The following is a 27,239-nucleotide window of genomic DNA, read 5'->3' on the forward strand; positions in this document are numbered from 1 at the left end:
ATGCTATTCTCTATTCCTGGAATAGCTTTATAATATTCCAAATATTGAATTCAATCCATCTTTAAATCCAAACACAAATGTCTCAACTTCTAGAAAATTATCCCTAACTGTCCAAGGTGATAATTAGTTTTCCCCCTATTCCAATTACACTTAATAATGATATACTATCTGGCATTATTTTGGTTTAAAATTATTTCTCAATTTGTCAGTTATCAATCATGCTTGACTATAAGCTCTATGAAAGTAGAGAATTGTGCTTTATTCAAATGTTTTACATCACAGCACCTGGCACATCAATCTATATAAAATATTTAATAAATGTTTGTTGAGTTGAACTAAATTGAATTGAATGAAAGAAATGTAAACACTGGTTTTAGAGGAATAAGGTATCATGACTGATTTTTGAGGAGAGACACATAGAATCTTGAGGGAACTGAAGGGAAAATAATTATTAAAGGAGTAAAAATATGTGTTCAAAGGAAGGCTATGGCAACTCTGATTAGGAGATGGGAGAAAGGGGGGCTATTATCTGTTTATATATTTATACAATTCAGGTTATAGTTGGACCTGTACATTCACTGATTTTAGCTCATTTTGCCTCTGTTCCTAGATATAAAATGCAGTTATGTTCAAAAAACTAATCTCTGAGAAGAGAATAAGAAAGATATGACTAAACAATCATTTAAATGTAAACCCCTACTGCCACATTCAGTTTCCTGGACATGATTCAATCAGTTATTCAAATTTATGCTCATGATACCTCTTTTTCCACTGAATATTTCCACTGAATATGCTCTAAATTTAACAAAATCAAAATAAATAATGCCACATCATAATAAGGAAAATTATGTTTTCTTTTAAAACAAGATACAAGATAAATGGCCAAGTAAAATGGAACTAGTCAATGACAGCCCCAATCCAGATCATACTGAGGAGTCTGGGGACCCTTCATCCAGAGATATTTAATGAAAGGGGTCTTCTCTTGAATCTAGTCTGCTTACAAATGTGAAAAGGAGATATTCAACTGGCTACTGAGTCAGAATGTTTATAAAAGAATTGCCAAAGAATTTTCTCTGTATTGCTCAGTTATGTTGCAACAAGGAAAAAAGGATTGATGTAAGCTTCCTAATAGTGAAAGAGACCTCAGGGCTTTCAAAATGCCACCATATTACTCATAAAGTCCTATAATTGCTTCTATCTTAGTCGTGCCGATTCTTTCATTCTCTCAAATAAAGGAGTATCAGACTAGGTTATGAACTTATAAGCTTTAAAAGCTCATAAAAACAAGCTGTAAGAGGTGACACAACGCCATGTTTAGACTGGAGTATCAGCAAAGTTTTGAGTAAAAAAAGATTCAACCCAGGAATGAACTAACTCCCATATCCAAGATTTTAGATACAACTAGGGGGTATCACTTGTCTATTGGCTACACTGTTTTTTGAAGTGAATTTGGTTGGACAAATACTTTGTGGGAATTATTTTAATTATGAGATCACTCTACCTAGGTATCACAAGATAGAAGAAGAAAGAGTGGACCTCCCTCTCTGGCACTGAGGAAATATCTGTTCTTCTGTTTGAACTTAATCTTCTCAATAAATATCCCTTTGTAAAAGCCAATTCATTTAATGGATACATGAAACTGGGGTATTAATCACTAGTGATTAAAAATGGGTACAATATACCAGAATGGGGGCTCAAATCAATAGCATTAGGTAAAGATATCCAAACCCTTCCACATTAACTCTAGAATCATGAGCAAGAAGAATGTATTCTTGCTCTGGGGAACATGATTAGTCAGCACAATTATGAGTTGTGATAAGAACCCCCAGAACCTACACTGGCTACATTAAGTAGAAAAAACTCACCACTATTTCCCAAGCTTTCCACTTTCCATAGCTCCTGAGACTAGAGACTACAAGGCCACTCCTTGTTCATTTCTCTACCCTGTATCTTCAGCACAATAAGAAAAAAAATAGCTCTACCACTCAATCCTGTAGTCTCCTTGATTCAGGGCTGAGAGAAATATTTCAACTCTTAATAGAACTTTGCTATACTTCTTTGAAGCAGAAGGGTTCCCAAATATACTCCAGATGATTTAGGACACCTTAGTTACTCCCAATGTTGACTTCCTAAAGACAATACTGAACTATGCCCAAAGGGTTTTAAGAGAATGTCTACCCTTTGATCCAGCCATATTACTGTTGGGTTTGTACCCCAAAAAGATAATAGGGAAGAATACATGTACAAAAATATTCATAACCTCGCTTTTTGTGGTGGCAAAAAACTGAAAAACGAGAGGGTGTCCATCAATTGCAGAATGGCAAACAAATTGTGGTATCTGATGATGATGGAATACTATTGTGTCCAAAGGAATAATGAACTGGAGAAATTCCATGTGAACTGGAATAACCTTCAGGAATTGATGCAGAGCAAAAGGAGCAGAACCAGGAGAGCATTATACACAGAGACAGATACACTATGGCACAACCAAATGTAATAAACTTCTCTACTAGCAGCAATGCAATGATCCAGAACAATTCTGAGGGACTTATGAGAAGGAATGCTATCCACATCCAGAGAAAGAACTGTGAGAGTAGGAACACAAAAGAAAAACATGATAGATCACATGGGTCGATGGTGATATGAATGGGGATGTTGACTTTAAATATTCACTCTATTGCAAATATTGATAATAAGGAAATAGGTTTTGAACAATGATACATGTAAAACCTAGTGGAATTGCTCTTTGGCTCTGAGAGGGTAGAGATGGGAGGGGAGGGAAAGAACATGAATCATGGAATCATGGGAAAATATTCTAAATTAACTAAATAAAATTTTTTAAATTAAAAAATTATTTTATTAAAGTTAAAAAAAATACTGATGTCCTAAAATTGCTCCTAATTGCATTTTGGGAATGTGGTGGAATAGGATTACCTCACTCTCCAAATTCTTCCCCAGTCCCATAATAGTTCAAAGTAGTGCCTCTGATTGAACTTTTAAAGTAGCAAAAATATTTGAGTTAGAGAGAAGTGTTCAATGTAAGACAATTTGGGGAAAAGCTGGGAGGGCTTTAGGTGGCTATATAATACCAAATAAATTGATTGTAATGCCTAGAGACAGCTGTTGAGGTGGAATATCAGCTTCAGAACCTTCAACCAACTACCTGAGGGTTGGGCAAATTGACTGGGAAAAGCCTGTGAACCTATTTGTGTTGACTAGATACTATATCGGGCTGTGCTACAGAAGAGGAGGAACAAATATGTACATATGAGTGTGGTTGGATGGAGGTAAGAATATTGGGAGAACAGAGTTCCTGATTGTACCTCCAGCACAGAAGAGTCAACTTTTGGAGAAACCACAGTGGGTAAGAGTATTGAAAAACATATCATTGCAGGGTCCCTGTAAAAACATAGAAATCAGAAGAACCAAGAAGTCAAAGAACACCAGAGAGATCAGGGAATAACAAAAATAACAAGAAATTAAACTCTGAGTTGTTATTCCTCAATTAGAGGGAGAAAACCTGACACACATAAAATTTTCAATTAAGAAATAGACCATTAAAAATAAGAAAATGTGTAAGCAAAAAGGAAAGAACCAAATCACAGATAATTTCTTTGTAAATAAATACCAGAGTTCAAAGTCAGAAAAGATTGAAATTGGAGCGTCCATTTCTCAGCCTTTAAAGAACACAAAATGGACACAGGCTGAAAAGAGTTATTGGAAGAGCTTTTAAAAAGGCTTCAAACACCAAATGAGAGAGGTTGAGAAAAATTAGAAAATAAAATATAGAAAATTATAAATGAAAAGTCAACCAATTAGAAAAAGAGAGAAAAACTCACTGAAGAAAATAATACATTAAAAATTAGAATCAGGCAAAAGGAAGCTGGTAATTTCTTTTGTATTTATTTCTTTTTTAATTTTTATTTAAAATATTTTCCATGGTTACATGATTCATAATCTCCCCCTCCCCTGCTTTCTCCTCTCCCCTCCCAAAGCCAACAAGCAGTTCCACTGGGTTATAAATGTATCATTGTTTAAAATATATTTCTATGTTATTCATATTTGCTGTAGAGTGATCCTTCAACATCAAAACCATAATCATATCTCTATAACACTATTTGATCAAGCAGATATTTTTCTAATGTATTTCTGGTTCCACAGTTCTTTCTCTAGATGTGGATAGTGTTCTTTCTCACAAGTTCCTCTGGATTGTTCTAGGTCATTGAATTGATGCTGGTAGAAAAGTCTATTACATTCTATTGTGCCATAATGTATCAGTCTCTGTGTATACGGTTCTCCTGGTTCGGCTCCTTTCACTCTGCATCAATTCCTGGAGGTCTCTCCAGTTCACCTGGAATTCCTCCATTTCTTTATTCCTTTTAGTACAATAATATTCCATTACCAACATATAACACATTTTGTTCAGCCATTTCCCAATTGATGGATACCCCATCATTTTCCAATTTTTTGCCACCACAAAGAGCATGGCTATAAATATTTTTGTACAAGTTTTTTTTTCCTTATTACCTCTTTGGGATACAAACCCAGCAGTGCTATGGTTGGATCAAAGGGCAGGCATTCATTTAAAGCCCTTTGAGCATAGTTCCAAATTGCCCTCCAGAATGGTTGGATTAATTGACAACTCCACCAGCAGTGTCCGAATTTTGCCACATTTCCTCTAACATTCATCACTTTCCTTTGCTGCCATATTGGCAAATCTGCTAGGTGTGAGGTGGTACCTCAGAATTGTTTTGATTTGCATTTCTCTAATCAGGGGGAATTTAGAACACTTTTCCATGTGCTTATCAATAGTTTTGATTTCATCATGTGAAAACTGCCTATTCATGCCCCTTGACCATTTGTTGATTGGGGAATGGCTTGATTATTTTGTAAATTAGACTTGATTCCTTATATATTTGGGAAATTAAACCTTTTTCAGGGAGTTTAATTATAAAAATGTTCTCAAAGTTTGTTGCTTTCCTTCTAATTTTGGTTGCATTATATTTATTTGTACAACACCTTTTTAATTTGATATAATCAAAGTCATTCATCTTACATTTTGCAATGTTCTCTTTGTCTTGCTTGGTCTTAAATTCCTTCCTTTCCGACAGATCTGACAGATATACTAATCTATGTTCACCTAATTTATTTATGATTTCACTTTTCACATTTAAATCATTTACCCATTTTGAATCTATCTTGGTATAGGGTGTAAGATGTTGATCTAAACCTAATTTTGCCCATATTGTTTTCTCATTTCCCCAGCAGTTTTTTGAAATACTGAGTTCTTGTCCCAAAAGCTGAGGTCTTTGGGTTTATCAAACACTAGTTTGCTGAGGTCATTTACTCCTATTCTGTTTCATTGATCCACCCTTCTGTCTCTTAGCCAGTATCATAGTGTTTTGATTACCACTGCTTTATATACAGTTTAAGATCTGGTACTGTTAGGCCCCCATCCTTCATTTTTTTTCATTATTTCCCTTGATATTCTTGATTTTTTGTTTTTCCAGATGAGCTCTGTTATAATTTTTTTCTAATTTTATAAAAAAAGTTTTTTGGTAGTTTAATATGTATGGCACTGAATAAGTAGATTAATTTGGGTAGGATTATAATTTTTGTTATATTAGCTCATACTAGCCATAAGCCATTAATGTTTTTCCAATTGTTTAGATATAGTTTTAATTGTGTAAGAAGAGTTTTGTAGTTGTGTTTATATAATTCTTGTGTTTATCTTGGTAGAGTGATTTTAAATGGAGTTTCTTTTTCTCACTCCTGCTGCTGAGTTTTGTTGGAAATAGATAGAAATTCTGGTGATTTATGCGTGTTCATTTTGTACCCTGCAACTTTACTAAAGTTGTTAATTATTTCCACTTGCCTTTTAGTTGATTTTCTGGGGTTCTTTAAGTATACCATCATATCATCTGCAAAGAGTAATAGTTAGTCTCCTCATTGCCTACTTTAATCCCTTCAATTTCTTTTTCTTCTCTAAATGCTACTACTAGAATTTCTAGTACAATATTGAATAAAAAGAGGTGATAATGGGCACCTTGCTTCACTCCTGATCTTATAGGGAAGGTTTCTAACTTGTCCCTGTTGCAGATGATACTAGTTGACAGTTTTAAATATATACTGTTTTATTATTTTGAGAAATGGCCCTTTTATTCTTATACTTTCTAGTGTTTTCTATAGGAATAGGTGTTGTATTTTGTCAAAGGCTTTTTCTGCATCTATTGAAATAATCATGTGATTTTTGTTGATTTATTGATATGGTCAATTATGAGGATGGTTTTCCCAATATTAAACTATCCTTGCATTCCTGGTATAAACCTCAACTGATCATAGTGGATAATCCTCATGATCACTTGCTGGAGTCTTTTTGCTAATATTCTATTTAAGATTTTTGTATCTATATTCATTAAGGAGATTGGTCTGTAGTTTTCTTTCTCTGTTTTTGGTCTGCCTAGCTTTGGAATCAGTACCTTATTTGTGTTATAAAAGGAATTTTGTAGAACAACTTCTTTGCTTATTTTGTTAAATAATTTTTATAATATTAGGATTAGTTGTTCTTTAAATGTTTGATAAAATTCACTTATGAATCCACCTGACGCTGGGTTTTTTTTCCTTAGGAAGTACCTTGATGACTTGTTCAATTTCTTTTTCTGAGATGAGATTGTTTAAGAATTCTATTTCCTCTTTTGGTAATGTAGGCAATTTATATTGTTGTTAATATTTGCCCATTTCACTTAGATTGTCATATTTATTACCATATAATTGAGCAAAGTAATTCTTAGTAATGGCATTAATTTCCTCTTCATTAGAGATGAGATTGCCCCTTTCATTTTTGATACTGTTAAATGTGATTTTCTTCTTTCTATTTTTTATTAGATTGACCAGTATTTCATCTATTTTATTTGTTTTTTCAAAGGACCAGATCCTAGTCTTATTTATTAATTCAATTATTTTTTTCCTTTTAATTTGATGAATTTCTCCTTTAATTTTTAGGATTTCCAATTTAGTTTTTACCTGGGGATTTTTAATTTGTTCTTTTTCTAATTTTTTAAGTTGTAAACCCAATTCATTGATCTCCTACCTCTCAATTTTGTTGCTATAGGCACTCAACAATATAAATTTTCCCCTGAGTACTGCTTTGGCTGTATCCCATTGATTTTGGTATGATGCCTCCTCATTGTCATTCTCTTTAATGAAGTCTGTAATTGTTTCTATGATTCCTTCTTCGACTCACCTGTTTTGAAGAATTAGATTATTTAGTTTCAAATTAATTTTAAATTTGCCTTTCCATGGATCCTTGTTGATAATAATCTTTACCACATTATGATCTGAAAAATGACATTTATTATTTCTGCTTTTTAGTATTTGTTTGCAATATTTCTATGTTCAATCATGTCCTAGTACATGATTGATGTTTGTATATGTACCATGTACTGCTGAGAAGGTATATTCATTTTTATCCCTTTTAAGTTTTCCTCATATATCTGTTACCTCTATTTTTTTAGCACTTCATTTACTTCCCTTACTTCTTTCTTATTTATATTTTGGTTTCAATTCATCTAGTTCTGAAAAGGAAAGGTTAAGATCCTCCACTATTGTGCTCTTACTGTCTATTTCTTCCTTGAGTTCTGTCAATTTTTCCTTTACAAATCTAGATGCTATACAATTTGGTACATAAATATTTAGTAATGATATTACATCATTGTTTATAGTACCTTTTAGCAAAATGTAATTTCCTACCTTATCTCTTTTAATCAGATCAGTTTCTACTTTAGCTTTCTCTGGTATTGTGACTTCTATTTCTGCTTTCTTTTACTTTGTAAGATGCATAATGTATTCTGCTCTAGCCTTTTACCTTGAATCTGTGCATATCACCTTGCCTCAAATGTTTCTTGTAAACAGCAAATAGTAGGATTCTGGTTTTTAATCCACTCTCTATCTGCTTCCATTTAATGTGTGAGTTCAGCTCATTCATATTAAACATTATTACTAATTTTATATTGCCCTCCATCATATTATTCCCTTTAGATCCTGCTGTATTCCCTTTCACTGAAATTCCTACTCACCAGTATTTTGCTTTCAGTCACTCCCCTGTTTCCCCTCCCTTCAATTACCTACTGCTTCCTTTGTCTTGTTCTACTTCTCTATAGGGTAAGATAGAATTCTATACCCCAGAGTATACTTGTTTTTCCCTCTTTGAGTCAATTACAAAGAGAGTAAAGTTTAAGCATTGCTAGTCACCACCTTTATCCTCCCCTCCCTATATTGATTTTTCTTGCCTCTTTATGTGATATAATTTACCTCATTCTTTCTCTCCCTTCCCTTTTTTATTAGTGCAACCCCCCCTTTCAGCCCTTAATTTATTTTTACATGTTATTCATATGCACACATATCATATCATACAGATGTATCATTCCATATCATCACATTTATATATATATATCATATCATATCATCATATATCATCATAGATATCATATTATCAAAATCAACTTATTTTCTAACCTCTTTCTGAGTAAATTCCTTTTATGTTCTCTGCTACTGAGAGTAATTTTTGAGAATTATAGAAATCCTCTTTCCATGAAGACATATAAACATTTTTACCTTAACAAATCCCTTAAATTTTTCCATTTCTTATTTACCTTTCTGGACTTTGCTTGTGTCTCATATTGGGCCTTCAAATTTTTTGTTTAGGTCTGGGTTATTCCTCAGAAATGTTTGGAAATCATCTATCTTATTGAATGACCATTTTCCCCCTGAAAGAGTTTATTCAGTTTTGCTGGATATGTGACTCTGAGTTGTAAACCCAAATCTTTTGCCTTTCTGAATATCATATTCCATGCCTTAGGATCCTTTAATGTAGAAGCTTCTAGGTCCTGAGTGATCCTAATTGTAATTTCATGGTATTTGAATACTTTCTTTCTGGCTGCTTAAAGTACTTTTTCCTTGGCTCGGTGGCTCTTGAATTTAGCTATTACTTTTCTGGAAATTGTCAATTGAGGATTTCTTTCTAGAGGCAATCTGTGAATTCTTTCAATTTCAATTTTATTTTCTTGTTCAAGGATCCCTGGGCAGTTATCTTTGATAATTTCTTGTATATAATATCTTGGAGGTTTTCTTCATCATGGCCTTCAGTTATTTCCATAATTCTCAGATTATCTCTCCTAGATCTATTTTCTAGGTCTGTTGTTTTTTCAATAAGATATTTCATGTTTTCCTCTGTTTTTTCATTCATTTGATTCTGCTGTATTGTTTCTTGATTTCTCATGAAATCATTGGTTTCTATGTGTTCAGTTCTGATTTTTAAGGCCTGGTTTTCCTCTGCCAGTTTTTTATTCTCCTTCTTCAATTGGACCATTTATTCTTGCATCATTTTCATTTCTTTTCCCCACTTTTACTCTACCTCTAATAATTGGGTTTTGAAGGGGGGTTTTTGAGTTCTTCCAGAATCTGTGTCTGTTCCATATTTTTCTTTTGGACTTTGGGTGTGTTTCCTTTGCTTTGACTGTCCCTTTCTGTGTCTGCACCTTGCTCTTTTTCTCCATAAAAAGTCTTTAGAGTTAGGTGCTTTTTTGATTATTTGCTCATTTTTCCTATCTAATTATAGGTAGGCTTTGTTTTCTGGGAAGTTGGGGTACCCTCTTAATCTTCAGTCCTTCCTTGATGTTATTGTTGGCTTATTTTCTAGGTTGTTACTAGTTTTCCACATAATCTGAGGGCTGAGAGTTCTAAGAGTCCCCTCTCCCTGCTGATTCAATTGACCCTTCAGATGCTGATAGCTTAAAGACTTTCCTCAGGCTTGGACATAAGCTTTTGATCACAATCTGAACTTGATTCGGTCAGGTGCTGATCAGATTCTTGCCTGAGGAGTAGGCTCATGTTTTTGGTATCAAGGTATTCTTGATTCAATTAGGCGCAACCTTGATTGCCCTTTCCTGGAGCTCCACCCTTAGTTTTGGGCAAAAGGATCCCAGCAAGATCCCCCTGAGAACTGTGTCCTCACCCCAAGCCTAGACTATGATTCATGGCTTCACTATGGTCCCACATGGATCAGCCCCTTTCAGCCCAGATTGCTTGGGCTGGGACTCCAGACTTTTTCACAGGTTTAAAATTTCAAGGAGTGTTTGTTGCCTTAGACCTCTTTTTGCCTAGCAGAATCTCAGGGTCTGACTTAGCCTAGGCCTAAGTTCAAAACCTGTGAGAGCAGATGTGTGCGGCAGTGGGGCTGTAGTTTGCTCTTAGTTTGCTCCTCACTCACTATGCCCCCTGCTATCTCTGCTCCCCTTTCACCTCAGTTCCCCAAATGGTCTCTGCCTATCTTTTGAGATTTTTCTTTTTTTTTTTTGAAGGTTGTTTCTCTCTGTCTCTTTTTTGGTTCTTTCACTCCTATGTTTGTTTTGTGGTGATATTTTACTCTTGGTCAGAGAGGATTTTCATGGTGAAACAGTGGGCTGCTGCCTTGTTAGTTCATCTTGGCTCCACCCCCAGAAGTTCTTAAGATAACAAAAAAAATAATAAAACAGTGAAAAAATAGAAGTGAATAGGAAACATTTTATTATGAAAGCAACTGACCTGGAAAACAGATTGAGAAAGACAATACAAGATTCTTGGACTACTTGAAATCTATAATCAAAAAACAAGTTTAAATGCCATACTCAAGAAATTGTTCAAGGGGGAAGCTGGGTGGCTCAGTGGATTGAAAGCCAGGCCTAGAGACAGGAGGTCCTAGGTTCAAATCTGGCCTCAGCCACTTCCTAGCTGTGTGACCCTGGGCAAGTCACTTGACCCCCATTGCCTAGCCCTTACCACTCTTCTTCCTTGGAACCAATACACAATATTGATTCCAAGATGGAAGGTAAGGGTTTAAAAAAAAATAAATTGTTCAAGAAAATTGCCCTGAAGTTTTCAAACTAGAAGATAAAAATGGAACTTGAAAGAATTAATCAATCACCACTTGTAAGAAGTCCCAAGAGGAAAACTCATTAGAACATTATAGCTAAGTATTATGACTCCCTTATTAAGAAGAAAATACTCCAAACAAATAGAAAGTTTAAATACTGTGAAACTATAATTGGGATAATAAGATTTAGCAGTTTCTAAATTAAAACAATGAAAGTTGTGGGAAAAATATCAACAAGCAAAGGATCTGCATTTACAATCAAGATTAATATAATCAGCAAAGTCGAGTATTATCATAGAATAAAAGAAATGATCATTTAAAGAAATAAAAGACTTTCAAATATTCTTGAAGGAAAAGATCAGAACTGAATGGGGGAAATGACATATAAAATGAGAATTAAAACAAGGAAATAACATGAAAGACTAATTATAAAGGACTTAATAAGGTCAAGCTATTTACTTTTCATGTGGAAAAATGGTATATTTAAACCTTAAGAGTGATATTAATTGGGCAGTAGGAAGGATTCTTTCTTTATAGAAGCTTTGAGGTCAAATTGAATATTATGGAATGAGTCAAAAAATAAAATTGGATAGAGAGGGGAAAATGTTCAAATAAAGGAGAGGAGGGGATGGAATGCTAGTAATGCTATCCTTATTTTCCTCAGATCTGGGTAAAAGAGGAAATAATACATATATACTGAAGTGTAAATGTTTTCTTAAATTATAAGGAAATATGAAGGGAAATGATAAAGAGAGGAAATCTTAAAGGGGCATATAGAAGTGATGGCAAATCTTTTTGAAATGGAGTGTTGGGGCCCACCCCCACCTCACCTTCCAAACCAAGTGCTATGTCCTACCCACACACACACACACACCTCACCCCATCCCTGCCTCACCAACCCCTTACTCCAGACAGGAGAGGGAGAAAGTACTCCCATTGGGCAGCTAGACAGAGAGGCAGCTGATAAGAGGTCCACATGGAAAAGAGGAGAAGAATGGCCTGAACCCAAGAAAAACTTGGCCTTTGGTTTGGACTCATAGTCTGTTAAGGCTCAGAGTCCTAACTAACTTGATTCTTGTTGAGACTGAACCAGCTAGCCTTTGCTACTTTATAATTTGAAGGCAAATTTAAGAATTATTAGGATAATAGTGGTAGCTTTTATTTAGATAGTATAAATTTGGGTTAGTCAGATCAGAGAGGATTAATGAAGCCTATGAAATACAGGAGAAGTGATTCCTTGAGGAACTAGGGAGTTTATTTGAGTGGATTTAGAATCCCTTAGAATTAGAAATCCTTTTTTTATCCACATATATTTCAATAACTATTTTATTTTTATAACTCACCATTTTTTATAGCATCTTGATTAAGAAAAAAAGAGAGCAAAAGGATAAGATCAGAGAGGGAATAATAGAAGTCATAAATTTATATTAACAAATAAGAGAGGGTTAAGGGAGGGACCCATAGTAAGATAGATTAACAACTAGGGGGCAAAGGGGAGTAGATGGAAGAAAGAAACTTAGAAGGGTACAAACAGAAAATAAGGGAAGGACAGAAAAAGGTGTGGGAATTGGGGAGATAGTAGATAGAGGAAAATTAGATTTAAGAGAAAGAATGAGTTAAAATGAGAGGCAAAGAATAAAAATCAGTGAGGAAAAATTGAATAGAGGGAAATATACACCTAATAATTATAACCTTGAAAGTGAATGGGTTGGTTTAACACATAAAATGGAAACATAACAGAAAAGATGAAAAAATAAAACTGAGTTATATGTTGTTTACATTTAAAAGTGAAGGATACATACTTACACACACACACACACACACACACATATATATAGAAAAAAATATAGTAGAATATAGTGTACTTCAGCTGCCAAAAAAAAATGTAGATTGAAATTATCTCAGACAAGGTTAAAGTTAAAATTGATCTAATTAAAAGAGATAGGCAATAAAAATACATCATATTAAAAGGAACAGTATATAATGAAGCATTATCAGTACTGACCCTATAGTCACTGAATATAATAGCATCTAAATTTTTAAAGGAAAAAGCAGTTACAGGTAGAAATAGATAACAAAATTATAATGGTAAGGGATCCTAATCTTTTCCTCTAAGAACTGGATAAATATAACCAAAAAAATAAATAATAAAGAAGAAGATAAAATAAAAACTTAGATAATCTAGATATGATAGATATCTGGAGATAAGTGAATGGGAATAGAAAAGAATATACCTTTTTTTTTCCCCAGTGGTACATTGTACCTTTACAAAACTTGACCATGTAGTAGGACATAAAAACTTTATAGTTAAATACAGAAAAGCAGAAATACTAAGTGCATCCTTTTCAGATCATCATGCAATGAAAATTATATTTAACAAATGACTCTAGAAATAGAATAAAAATTGAGACTAATGAAATTAATCTTAAAAAATGAATGGGTTAAGAAATGTCATAGAAACAATAAATAATTTTATTTAAAAAAATAATAATAATGAGACAACATACCAAAACCTATGGGATATAGCAAAAATAGTAATTAGATGAAAATTTATATCTCTAAATGTTTGTATCAATAAAATAATGAATAAATTAGGGAGTTAGGTGTAAAATTTAAAAATGAGGAAAAGAAAAATTTTAAATTCCCAATTAAATATCAAACTGTAAATACTAAAATTTAAGGGGAAATTAACAAAACTGAATTCAAGAAAATCATTAAATTAATAAATAGAACTAAAAGTTGGTTTTAGGGAAAAACAATAAAATAGATAAACTATGATATAATATGATTAAAGAAAAAAGGGAAGAATACCAAACCACTATTATCAAAAATGAAAAGGGTGAATTTACCACTAATGAAGATGAAAGGAAAGCAATTAATAGGATTTATTTTGCCCAATTATATGCTATCATTAAAAACTTAAGTGAAATGGATACTCACAAAACTTTTAATTGCCTCAATTAACAGAGGAAGAAATAAAAAAACTAAATAAACTTATTTTAGAATAAGAAATTAAGCAACTAAAAAATGAACTTTGTAAAATAAAGCATCAGGACCAGATGGATTTACAAATTAATTTTACCAAGCATTTAAAGATCATCTAATAGCAATATTAAATAGATTATTTAGAATAATTGGTAAAGAAGTCCTGCCAAACTCCTTTAGTGAAATAAATATGGTGCTGCTATCTCAATGAGGAAGAGAAAAAGCAAAAACAAAATTATAGGCCAATTTCATTAATAAATATAGATGCAAAAATCCTAAATAAAATATTAACCAGGAGACTTTAGCAATATATCAGAAATATTATACTCTATGACCAAATAGGATTCATAGCAAGTATGCAGGAATGGTTTAATATAAGAAAAGCTATTAACATAATTGATGACATCAACAAAAAAGTAACAACAATCATAGTCATTTCAATAGATGCAGAAAATGCCTTTGATAAAATATAACATTCAGACCTATAAAAACACCAGAAAGCATATGTATAAATGGATTTTTCTTTAGAATAATAAGTATATACTTAAAACAGCAGCAAACATTATTTGTAATAAAGATCAGTTAAGTCTTCCCTATAAGATCAAGAGTGAAATAAAGATTGCCATTATTGCCAGTATTATTTAATATTGTATTATTTATTTATTGTATTATGTATTGTATTTAATATTGTATTAGAAATACTATCAATAGTAATAAGAAATATCAAAGAAATTGGAGTCATCGGAATGGACAAAGAGGTAATAAAAATATCCCTTTTAGCAAATGATCTGATGATAGATAGATAGATAGATAGATAGATAGATAGATAGATAGATAGATAGAAAGAAAATTCTAGAGATTCAACTAAAAAAATAAATTGAGGCTATCAATAATTTTAGCCAAGTACCTTCAGATAAAATAAGCCCACATAAGTGATCAGCATTTCTATATATCACCAACAAAGTCCTTTAAGAAGAAATAATCCATTTAAACTAACTATAAGTAGAGTAAAATGTCTAGAAATATATCTGGCAAAACAAACCAAAAAAATATGAACATAATTACAAATTTTTATACAAATAAAGCCAGGTTTATATAATTGGGAAAATATAAATTGTTCATGAGTGTACAGAACCAGTACAATTAAAATGGCCATTCTACCTAAACTAATCTATTTATTTGATGTCATCCCAATTCAATTACCAAAAAATTATTTCAATGAATAAAAAAATAAAATTCATTTGAAAAAACAAAAGGTCAAAAATATCAAAGGAATTAGTGAAAAAAATGTAAAGGAAGGAGGTCTAGCAGTACCAAATTTTGAACTATATTATAAAACAATAATTACCAAAACTAGTACTGGCTAAGAAATATAGCTGTAAAAGATTATACTAACTTTGGATTTGACAAAAGCAAAAATACAATTTTTGGAATAAGAACTTAATATTTAATAAAAATTTTGGGGAAAACTGAAAAGCAGTCTGGCAGAAACTAGATATAGATCATTATCTTATTCCATTCAACAAGACAAGATTAAAATGAATGCATGACCTGGGCTTACAGGGAGGTGTCATATGCAAATTAAAAGAACAGGGAATTTATAGATAGGAGAATTTATAAAATGGAGATGTTTAGCCTAGAGAAAAGAAGATTTGGGGAGAACATAGTGTCTATCTTCATATTTGAGGATGGCTGTCATGTGGAAAGATGGATAACATTTTTTCAGTTCTTGACTCTAATCAATAGACTTGGCACTTCTAGGATTAATATGTAGTAGTAATGAAACATCATGGAATAGACAAAGAAAGAACACTAGACCTAGAATAAGGGAAGATGAGCTGAGATGTTGGCTTTGAAACTTAATTAGTTGAGCTACCTAAAGCTAGTTTTTCTTGCTAACCCCCAGGTAACTTTCCAGTGAAATAGAAAAAATATTTATACTACCTATCTCTTAGGGTTATTATAAATAAAATGGCTCTAGGTCTCAACATTATATGTGCTTATTATTGTATTGAACTCAAAAAAATTATTAAGCAAGTGGGGAAGAGTATACACACACACACACACACACACATACACACACACACACAAAGTAATTTCAATAAGGGAACAGTATATTGGTAAAATATTTAAAAAACCAGATCTCTGGGAGAAAAAAGAAGTACATTTGATACACTAAAATTTAATCTGCATTATTAACATTTTCTTCACCACTTCCTTAAGTTTAGACATTCAATAAAAAAAATCAATCCTTTAATTACAGTGTTTGTCTACTTCTTAGGTATAAATGCTCACAATGAAAATTTAAGAATCATTCTTGTAAGTTGGTAAGAGCTGACTCCAGCACAACACCAAAAAGCTAATAACTGTGTTGGTGAAGGGAAAAGGAGGAAGGGATTTTTTTTAAAGGCCTCAGTAGGAAGTTTCAACTCAAATAGCATTTAAAGAAAATTAGGAATTCTCTGAGGCAGAAGTGATAAAGAAGTGCTTAAAATTTTTGTTGTTGTTATTCAGCACTCTCTAGCTGATTTTTCCTAATAAAAGCAAAGAAAAAAGTGGCTGCATTATCCTGATTACTACTAAGAAGGTCACAAGGATTTAGATGCAGGAGGGACCTTAAAGATCAGGTAGTCTAACATTCATTTTACTTCTGCACCTATGACCAGAGTAATTAATGTCTTGCCCAAGGTCACACAGATAGTATATAACAAGCCTTGGGTCCTTTTGTACTGAAGCCAATGCTCTTATATTAGACTCTGCTACCTTTGGAAAGAGTTAGAAGTAGGTCTTCCAGACCAAAGCTGTCATACTCCTTTTGAGCTAGTCCACTCTCCAGTGAAAAGAGGCCAAAGCCTATATTGACAGCAAAGGACTAAAAGGAAGCCCAGAGCTTTTTAATGAGTCTTACATGTATAAGTACTCTTCAACAACTCCTGACTCTTCTAGGTTCTGACCATCTTTGAGGTATATTAAGTGAGAGTAAACTGAGGTAGTACTTCCGAAATCCTTTTTAAAAAAATAAACAATTGAGTTATTTAAATAAGGAAAAGTTAAAATTTACTCAGTAATGATATTTGGTCAAATAAAGGGGTTATTAAAGAGATGACAATGACCATTTGGTCTGTTTCTCCTCTAAGGATAAAATAAGTGGAAATAGGCATAAGTAACAATAATGGATTATGTAAAACAAGAGCTTCTTGACTTAAAATATGTAAGTCACTAGAAATATAACAAATGATGTCATTAATTCTTTTGCCATCTTGAATAGCTCAGAAATGAGATGAAAATGATCTTAGACAAGGGAATGGCTTGCCCAAGACACAAAGGTAATAAGTAATAGAGCTGGGATTTAAACCCAGATTTCCTACCACAAAGCCATATGCCCTTACCATGAAACCTTGCTGCCCAGGTGTGTGGGGAAGGAGTAGGAAGGGGTTCTTAGTCTGCCATGCTTCCTGAAGTCAGACAGGTAGGGAGAAGGGGTCCTGGAAAACTTCTTGATAAGTCTGTTTATTTTAACCTTCTTTGATAAACCATAAAATGACTTTTCACAATTGCAGCACACTGGTACCCATCCTCTTTCTCATAGAGCCCCCAAAGAATACTCTGTTTCCAGCAGATGAGTTAAAAGTTTGTTTTAAACTAATTTGCAAGTCAAGCTCAAGGCTCCAATGGAAAATTACAACGAGAGCATTTGTCCTTGGGCCCTTTTTACTGGGTGACAGCAAGGGAGCACTGAAGGAGGAAGTGAAATGAAACAGAAAACAAGTGGGATTGACTGAATGGATCCTGGCATCTTCATTTATTTCGATGGCAACAACCCAATGTCTTTTCAGTTTCACGCCTTGCAGAGAAAAAGGCCGGGAGGTTGTTGGAAACCGGGTTAGTCAGATTGTCCATTAAACTTGCATCATTTCAAATGGCATCTGCCTAGTCTGAGTTCCCAACAAAAGGCTCTCTGTAGCACTAACTCACTGTTTTACCAATGCAGTTAGGATTGGCAAGGCCACAGTTTGTTATGAGAAGGGGATGATGACTGCCTCATTCAAGAATCTTCCTGTGGCCTTCAAATAGCTTCTATCACCTTGGGTTAATCCTCTTAACTACAACCCTTTAAAAGTGTCAGTCACATATTGGACAATGGGCAGCATTCAACACGAAAAAGCATCATCCTTCCTGAAGAACAAGGACTAAAAACATAGTCATGAAGAAAGTTAATATTAGAGTTTGGTTTGGTTTTTTCTACACTAGTCTCAAATCAAATGAAGTATCAATCTCAGCTGGAGGGGGAAAAAGGAACGAATTGTTAGTCAAAATGTGTTTCTGTTCCTCATAGAAGCAATTCCTATGGCTGAGAGCTGAAAAGCTAACATATTAGTTTTCTGAAACTCTAAAATCTTTTCAAGTAAAATGAACTTTCACTTTAAAGATGGTTAAGTTAAATATTTTGGGAAACTTTCATAACTTTGATGAAACAGAACCCTAAACCAACTTCTAACATAGATGGCAGTTTAGAATTGATGAAGTCTGAATTTATATAACCTTGGAGAAATTTCAAAATAAATAAAAACAAGGTTAAAAAGTTAACAGCCAGGGGGCAGCTTGGTGGCTCAGTGGATTTAGTTAAGAGTCAGGCCTAGAGATGGGAGGTCCTAGATTCAAATCTGACCTCAGACACTTCCCAACTATGTGCCTAGCCCTTGCCACTCTTCTTCCTTGGAGCCAATACTCAGTATTGACTCCAACATAGAAGGTAAGTGTTTACAAAAAAAAAAAAGTTAACAGCCATTTTTGGCTTTTTTTATTCTAAAAGCCAGTAAACTACTTCTGTTTTGAATCAAGAAAAGCAAAAATTTTCACCAATTGAAATCTAAATATTACTATATCTCAATACTATACACAATATGTTTAAAATTAATTTTTTTAATGTTAACAAGCATTCATTTTCTCTTTTCCCCATCACAGACATTCAGTAAAGAGAAAGAGGAAATCCTTATAATAAATATCTAAAAATAAGTTTTTAAACAAATGTTATTTTGCATATTTCCCATTTTGGCTCCTTAAGACTGCTCAGAACAAAACTCTGCCTGAGCCATGGCCACAAATGTAATTTGGTTTGTCATTTTAGGTGGTTATCATTATCAAGCCTTTGGAATCATGACTGCTCTGATCATTGTATTCATCATAGTTATTAAATATTTCAAAATTGTTCATTGTTGATAATGACAATAAAGGTACATTAAAAGGTAAATCAAATAGGAGTTAAAGTACTAAAATCTCCATTTTGTTTTCATTCATGTCTGTAGCTAGCTTAGATTAGAAAATTTGTACCATGTTCCTCCTTAGCATTATATGTATATTCAGCTCAATTGTGAAATTCACTATGGTTATGATCTTCAATGGCAAGATGAGGTCTCTGATTCTAAATCCAGTGTTCTTTATATTACAAATCTCAAGTATGATTACTTAAGAACTGCTTCCTTTTAAAAATATTTTAGGGTTATTAAAAACAATTTCTTCTACTAGATTAATTTCTTGGTCAATATGAGGGAGAAATATGGCAGAGAACCATCTTTTCACAAGAGTTGAAAAATCTAAACACATGAGCAGTTATCGTTTTTATAGTATACTGTAAAAAGTGAAGCAGGAAATTATAGGATGTGATGCCCCAGTTACAGAGTTGTGATTTTCCAAAGATAGCACAATCTGTAAGTTACAGAGCCAGGACCAGAGTCCTCTTCCTCTTCAGTTCATTTATTAATTAGTATCACAGGTGGTATGTGATTCTGTTATTATCTAATGACTTATTTATTAACTTCTACCACATGTCAAGTAGTTCATTAATAGTTTAACATTTCTTAATAAATTATTCATATTCTGTCTGGAATTTTTATTCCTTCCATGTGTCTACTCTATATGAATCCTGAAATGACCAGGGTGCCTGGTCACAGTCACCTAAATTCTTGGCACATGCTAATAGCCAGTGACATCAACCACTAGGATTCACTGACTCTTGAGCTATTTTCTTACAATAAAAGTCAGTTGTATTAATACTGAGAAATTATAACCACAGGTAAAAGTAATTAGAGACAGCTAGGTGGTGCATTTGTTACAGCAGCCTGGATCCAGGGAGGGAGACCTAAGTTCAAATTCATCCTCAGATACTTCCTAGCTGTATGACCCTAGGCAAGTTACTTAACTTTGGTTTGCCTCAGTTTCCTCATCAGTAAAACAAGAATAATTATTTCATCTATCTTTCAGAGTTATTGTAAGGATTAAATAAAATAATAATTGTAAAGTGCTGTAATTGACACATAGTAAGCACTATATAAATGTTAAATATAATTTTATATTTTTATTATCATCATCATAGTAAGAATAATCATATAATGAAGTAATTTTTTAAAATGGAAATAGGGATTTGAATGGAAATTACAAATAACCTTAGTGATTTAAGGTGAAAGTATCTCATCTGTTCCATCTATGTGCCTTTGGACAAGTCATTTCACCTCATTAGACTCCAATTTTCTTATACATATAATAAGGAGTTCGAATAAGATCAATCTCTGAAGTCCTTAAAAGCTCTAAAATTCTGTAATCATGTGACTAATACATTTCTGATCTGAAAATGCAGAAAGTATAAAATCTTAGATATTTAAATTTCATTCACAGGAAAAAATATACTTAAAATTATATTTACTTGAAACCACAGTTATTTTGATTCAAACTATTCAAATTAAGTTATTAATTGCAGAAAAAAGCTCAGTATTTGTGACTCCTCTTATCCTATCCATCACAGCACCTAGAGAACTGTTTACTCACACAGAGACATGTAACACAACAGACTCACTGGGATAAATATTTTGATAAAGTCTGCTTTTTTAAAATCTAGATTAAAGATTGCAGCTCAATTCAAAAATAATCTTTTCCTACTTTAGAGATGATTGTAGAAAAACTATTTCCATTGTGCCATTTTTCTTAGGATCCAAGAATTACTTCAGCATGGTACTGCTGATAATATTTAATGAATATGTAACAAGTTCATTGTACTACAAACAAGCTCTATGCTTTCATTTTTTATTATGATCATTCTGCTTTGTCATTTGGCCATGAAAAAGAAGAATTTTTTTTGAAGATAGGGAAGGTAAGGCACAAGGAGGTTTTCTGATCACAATCTTATCAATTTTAAACATGAAAACAGAAGCCAGGTTTTCTGGAGAAAGTGAAGAGGGAAACTGTACTATTTAAAGTTTGCCCATCCTTCAAGCTCAGGCTTAAGTCTTCCCTCCTCTACAATGCCTTCCCTGTCACTGATGCCCTTTTCCATCCCATAGTGATCATCTTTTCTGTCTCTAAACCAGTCCAGCTCTTTGTCACACTGTTTGCACTTCAGAAGAAATGACATTTATATAACACTTTAACGTTTACAAAGGTTTTGACAAACATATCATTTGACTTTCACAACAATTCCATGAATTAGCTATGAGAGGAATCAAAATCCCTATTTTATAAAATGAAAAAGCTGAAGATGAGAGGGGTTAGTTGATTGATTCATGTTTACTTTGCTAACAAATGGAGAACCAGTATGATATCATGAAAATATATTGGCTATTGAATCAAAAGACCTAGATTCATATCCAATCTCTGATGTTTACTGTATGTGTAACCTTAGACAAGCTAATTAACTTTGCTAAGCTCCAGTTCCTTATGAGGGGTTTGACCTAGATGGGTTTTGAGGTCGCTGCTAGCTCTACCTCAATGACCCAGTTCATCAGAGGCAGGATTTTAATCCAAGTCTTTCTAACTCAGGTCTATAAATAGAGCCATGATGCCTTGCTGTCCTTTCCTCATTGTTCATTTAATATACACTGCCTTATTTTATTAGCTAGCTTTACATATATATATATATATATATATATATATATATATAAACATCTATAAGCCTCATCACTCTAAATTATTCTATAAGTCTTTTGAGCACAGAGACTATTTTACACATCAGAATATTCCTCATCTGCATAGGGCCAAAAAGATAGGCTAAAAAAGTAAAATGCATATTAAACTCTTTGCAAATGGGAAGCCCTGTCACATCCACTGTTGTGGTAATTATGCGGTAGTTGTTGCCTATGATTTCACCTGAATAAGGAAGGAAGTCTTTCCATCAAGGCAGAAAAGCACCTCCTCTATAAACCATAGTCTTACAGAATTATCTAAGCACAATGGAAGATTAAGTACTTGCTCATAATCATAGGATCAAAGACCTAGAGCTCAAAGAGGACTCCGAGACCAACTAGTTCAACTCCCTCATTTTACAGATGGGAAAACTGAGGCCAAGATATATTTTGACTTGCCTCAAATCAGGTGTGAGAGACAGAATATAAACCCTGGTTCCCCGACTCAGGTGATATGACTCTTTATTTTTTTAAACCCTCACCTTTCATCTTAGAATCAAGTATTTGTTCCAAGGCAGAAGAGCAATTAGGGATAGGCAACAGGAGTCAAGTGACTTGCCCAGAGTCAGACAGGTAGGAAGTGTCTGAGGCCAGATTTGAACCCAGGCTCCCTCCTCTCCAGGCTGACTCTCTATCCCCTGAAACACCTATCTGCCCCATGACATTATTCTTTTTAATGTACCACACTAACTCCCATAAAAATAGTATATATCAGAGACAATCTTCTACTTAGGTTGTCCCGACTCCAAGACCAGATTTCTAGTCATTATACCTCAGTGGTTCTATAGCTATTGTTATCAGTTATTATTACCACATTTTAGTATAGCAAGAAATCAATGTCACTGTATCACAGATGATATAGGGATAAGTAAGGTTTAAGAAGACTGGACAATTAGGAGAAGCCAAGAATATGGAGGAAATTGAATGCCAGAGAAACTAAAGGTGATAGGCAGCCACTGTAGTTTATAGGATAGGGAGATGCTATTTTTGTTTTCATTTTACTTATATTTTATTATTTATTTTATTTATATTATTATTGTAACTTTTTGTTATTATATTTGACTGAATGATTGAGGCTTTGTTTCCTAGCAATGGAATATCCTAAGGATGAGACTAAGGACATCTATTGAGATAGCCTTTTTCCAATGCTCTGAAACATCATCCATTACTGACCGCAGGAGATGGGTCCTGTGGACCAGTGGTTTCATCTCCAATGAGCAAGTTTTATTTGATGTGTCCATGAAAAACCCATTACTGTTAAAATGGTGCATCTATCCTACATTGGCATAATGAATAATTAATTGTTTTTTAAATCTCAGTTAGGTAGTTTCAAAGATTCTTTGGTTGAGTCAATAGGTTACATAAAATATCACAGTACTAATATCAGCCTTAAAATGTTTGTCATCTCTTCTGAGAATAATAAAGAGAAAAGTAGTATGCATTAACATATCAGAGGGGAAAATGTTTATTTTTCTCCATTATCTTTTATTACTTGTTATAAGAGTGATACCATGATAATGTGTTATATCCTCACGTGAGTTTGCTTCTGTTCTTGGCATATACTACTCCTAACTGGCACCGTACAAGAACACAAATGATCAATGAAGACAGTGATGAGCTACATAGTTTCTGCTTATCCTGAAGGCACAAACTTATTACAAGCTACTTCCTATTTTGCTAGCCATGACCAACTCTCCAGGCAGTTGGTCAACACCTATTATGTGCCAAGCACTGAGGATACAAGTAAAAGGAAGGTATTCTTTTATTTCAGTGAGTTCACAACCTAATGGAGGAAATTTGTCAGCAATGTACAAAAAGGATATATATGGGATGAACTAGTAATTGGTGATAATCAACAGAGAAAAGGCACTTACATTAAGGGGGATCAGGAAAGACCACATAAAAAAATGGACTTTTAGATAAGACTGGAAGGATACCATGGAAACCAGGAGATAGAAGTGAAGAGGAGGAAGAGAATTCCACACATGGGGGACAGATGGGGAAAAAAATGTCCCAATTTCAATTTGGGAGAGGAATTGTCCCATGTGAGGAATAGATGAGGCCAGTGTCACTGTTTCACAGACTACATGAGGATGAGTAAAGCTTAAGAAGACTGGACAGGTGGGAAAGGATAAAGTTATAGAAGGTTTTGAATGCCATAGAGGATATTCTATTGATTCCTAAAGGTGATAGGGAGCCATTGTAGTTTATGGAATAGGGGATAATTTTGTACTTACAATTTGTATTTACAAAAATCATTTTGACAACTGAGAGGAGTATGAACTGGAGGAGGCAGTTTTGAGGCATGGAAACCAAAAAGCAGGCTATTGCAATAGTTCAGTCATCAGATGATGAGGGCAAGCATCCAAGGGGTAGCAGGTAGAAAGGGATTTATACAAGAGATTTTCTGAAGGCAAAATCAACAGGGCTTGGTAATCGATTGGATATATCAGTGACAGAGAGTGAGATGTTGAGGATGATACCTAGAATGCAAAGGGAGAATGGTGGTGTCCTTGACAATAATACAAAAATTTGGAAGGAGAAAAAAGTTTTGGGATGGGGAATTGCTAAGTTTTATATATGTTTAGTCTAAGATGTCTACAGGACATCCAATTCAAGATGTTTAATTGGCATCTGGAAAAGCAAGCCTGGAGGTCAAAAGAGAAGTTAAGGCTGAATAAATAGATCTGACAATCATCAGTATAGAGATGATAATTGAGTTCATTGTAGCTGATGACAGCACTAAGGAAAAGCATAAAGAGGTAGAATAGAGTCCAGGACAAAGCCCTGGCTGACATCTACTTTTAGTGGATAAAGATAGAGCAGAAGAGCTTTAAAAACAATGATTAGTCTAATGCTGCATCTATAAACTTAAATAAATTTCAGAGGAACATAGATAGGCTATATATGTTGGGGGGTGGGGGAGGGCGGTTCTTGGAGTCACAAAGTCTACTATAAATAGAAACAGGTCACTCTCCAAGCATAAATGGTTACTTCTTTCTTCTCAAATCTACTGTTGCTCTGAACCACCTTCCTTACACTCTTAGTCATATTATGATGACATTTTCCTCCGTTGATCTCATTCATCCCTCTTATAAATAAATCTTTGGGTCACATGAAACCATCATATCCTTGAATCAGCCCAATGCTATCACCCCTACTGGAAAAATAATTCAAAGTAAACATTTAACTGATGAATAATGTCTTCATTTTTACATTCTCAAGGTCTATCAACAATAACCACTATCCTTTTGGAAGAAACATGTCTACTGGAGAGTCTAGAAAGAGTCCTCAAAGTGCAACTAATATCTAAAATTGAACAGAAAAAAATGAAATCTTAATCTTATCTACATCTTAAATATCAATTAACTTTATCATATCTTTATTGTAAAAGAGGCTAATCTACAAGGCAGGCTGAGGGCATTGAGAGTTTAAGTGACTTGTCCATTATTAATCAGTTAGTATGTTCACTGAATGACGAGAAAAGACATTTTTCTTCCATTTAGAAATATTCTTTACAAATACATACATATATGAAGAGAAAACAGTTTCATCACACACTCAAAACACAGATGAACATGAACACCACCTAATTGCCTCCTGCTTATTTCATTTCTTTTTTTACAGTTCAAGGTCCCTACTCCCCTGACCCTAACCCTATAACTTATCTCTATTGAGGGACAATATTAAATAGAAAAAAGGTCCAGACAAGAAGGAAACTGACCTCCTATGAAACTTATAGAACCCCCAAAACCTCTAGCTAGATGTCAAGTATACCTAGAGAACATTACCCTACTACAAGACATAGAGTTGGAAGATTACTTACTAATAAAAATATAGATTCCTTCCTGGGAAAGATCATTTCTGTGCTAAAGGACATTTAAGGTATTTATGGACCCACCATAGAGAATGAAACCAAGATGAAACTACCAAGGATAAAATGGTAATGTTTATATCTTGATGGGAGCAATATACTGATGGTAACAAGATTGCATTCCGCACTCTACTTTGTTTCAAAGACTCTCTTGTCTGTCTGATACCATCTTTATTAGTTCCTATCTATCCCAGTCTCTTGATCAGATTCTGTCAGCAACTATGACCTGTTCAGTATAAGCTCTCTAAGAAGGCGGGTTCACAACTAATGAGGCATCAGAATAGGGCTTTAGTGTAAGGAATGAGAACAATACATTTCCAAACAGAAATCTATCTGAGCATTCTTTGTGTCTTATATGTTTAGAGGACAATATCCATTTTAATACAAAACTTCCCAATACAATAACACAAATTAAAACTGTAATATTTAATATCTATATATTTAAATCTTGAGATGGGCAACTCTTCTTTTTTGCTTCAGGTATAATTTTTACCACTTCAGTTTGAAGAAATCGAGAGGTACTGTGGTATAGGGGATAGACTGCTGGAATATTGTCTAAATGAGCTCATTCAAATGATGTCTTCTATATTTACTAGCAAAGGCAAGTCACTTCACCTATCTTAATCTCAGTTTCCTTATCTAAGAAATTAGGATGATAATTATGCCTATACTATCAATCTTAACAAAGTTAGTATGAAACTCGTGATATTATGTATATTATATATATATGAATTTCTAATTTATAGATTAGATGGTAAAGAATTATATAAATATTATAATTACAATCATAACCTACTTTATTCATTTTATTTTTCATTTATTAGTTTTCTATTTTTATACTATATAGCTACTGAAATTTATCAATGACAGAATATGTTGCTACAAATAACAGAGACATAGTTGGTGATTATTAGCATCCTATTAAGTGCCCTATAAAATCACTCATCTAAGTGTATCTTCTCTCCATTTCTTGGCATTTTTATTTGTTATTTTTCCCTTAGTAAAAAAAAAAAAAGATAGGTTGTGATTGGCATTCCAGTCCAATGCCTGAAGTGATTTTCCAGTGCTTGTCAGCCCAGAGACAAGGTTTCACCCAAGTGTTTTCTTTCACAGAACTCTAGAGAAAATTTAGCAAGATTAGGAGAAACACAATGAACCTATATGGAGGTTATTGACACATTTTTTCTTTTACACATTCCACAAACAATACTGACATCTTCTGGTAGGCTGGGAATTTGAAGTTGTAAAATTGCCTTGGAACCATTTCAATCCATTCATCTTTCCTGGTTATTATTCAAAAGAGGTCTCTACTGCCCCCCAAAAAATATTAGCCAACATTCTTCTGGATCACCCCTGCTTACTTTCATTAACTTTCATTATGTAAGAATCCTAGTGTAGTTTTAAGATACAACATGATGAAATGAGATAGTTGACAGTATATATTATGTGGCAGATTCAAGAGAAGTGCAGAGTATGCAATTAAAACAACATTTTAATGTATTACACATCATTAGTAGAC

This window comes from Monodelphis domestica, chromosome 4 (assembly GCF_027887165.1).
Source record: "Monodelphis domestica isolate mMonDom1 chromosome 4, mMonDom1.pri, whole genome shotgun sequence".
Taxonomy (NCBI): domain Eukaryota; kingdom Metazoa; phylum Chordata; class Mammalia; order Didelphimorphia; family Didelphidae; genus Monodelphis; species Monodelphis domestica.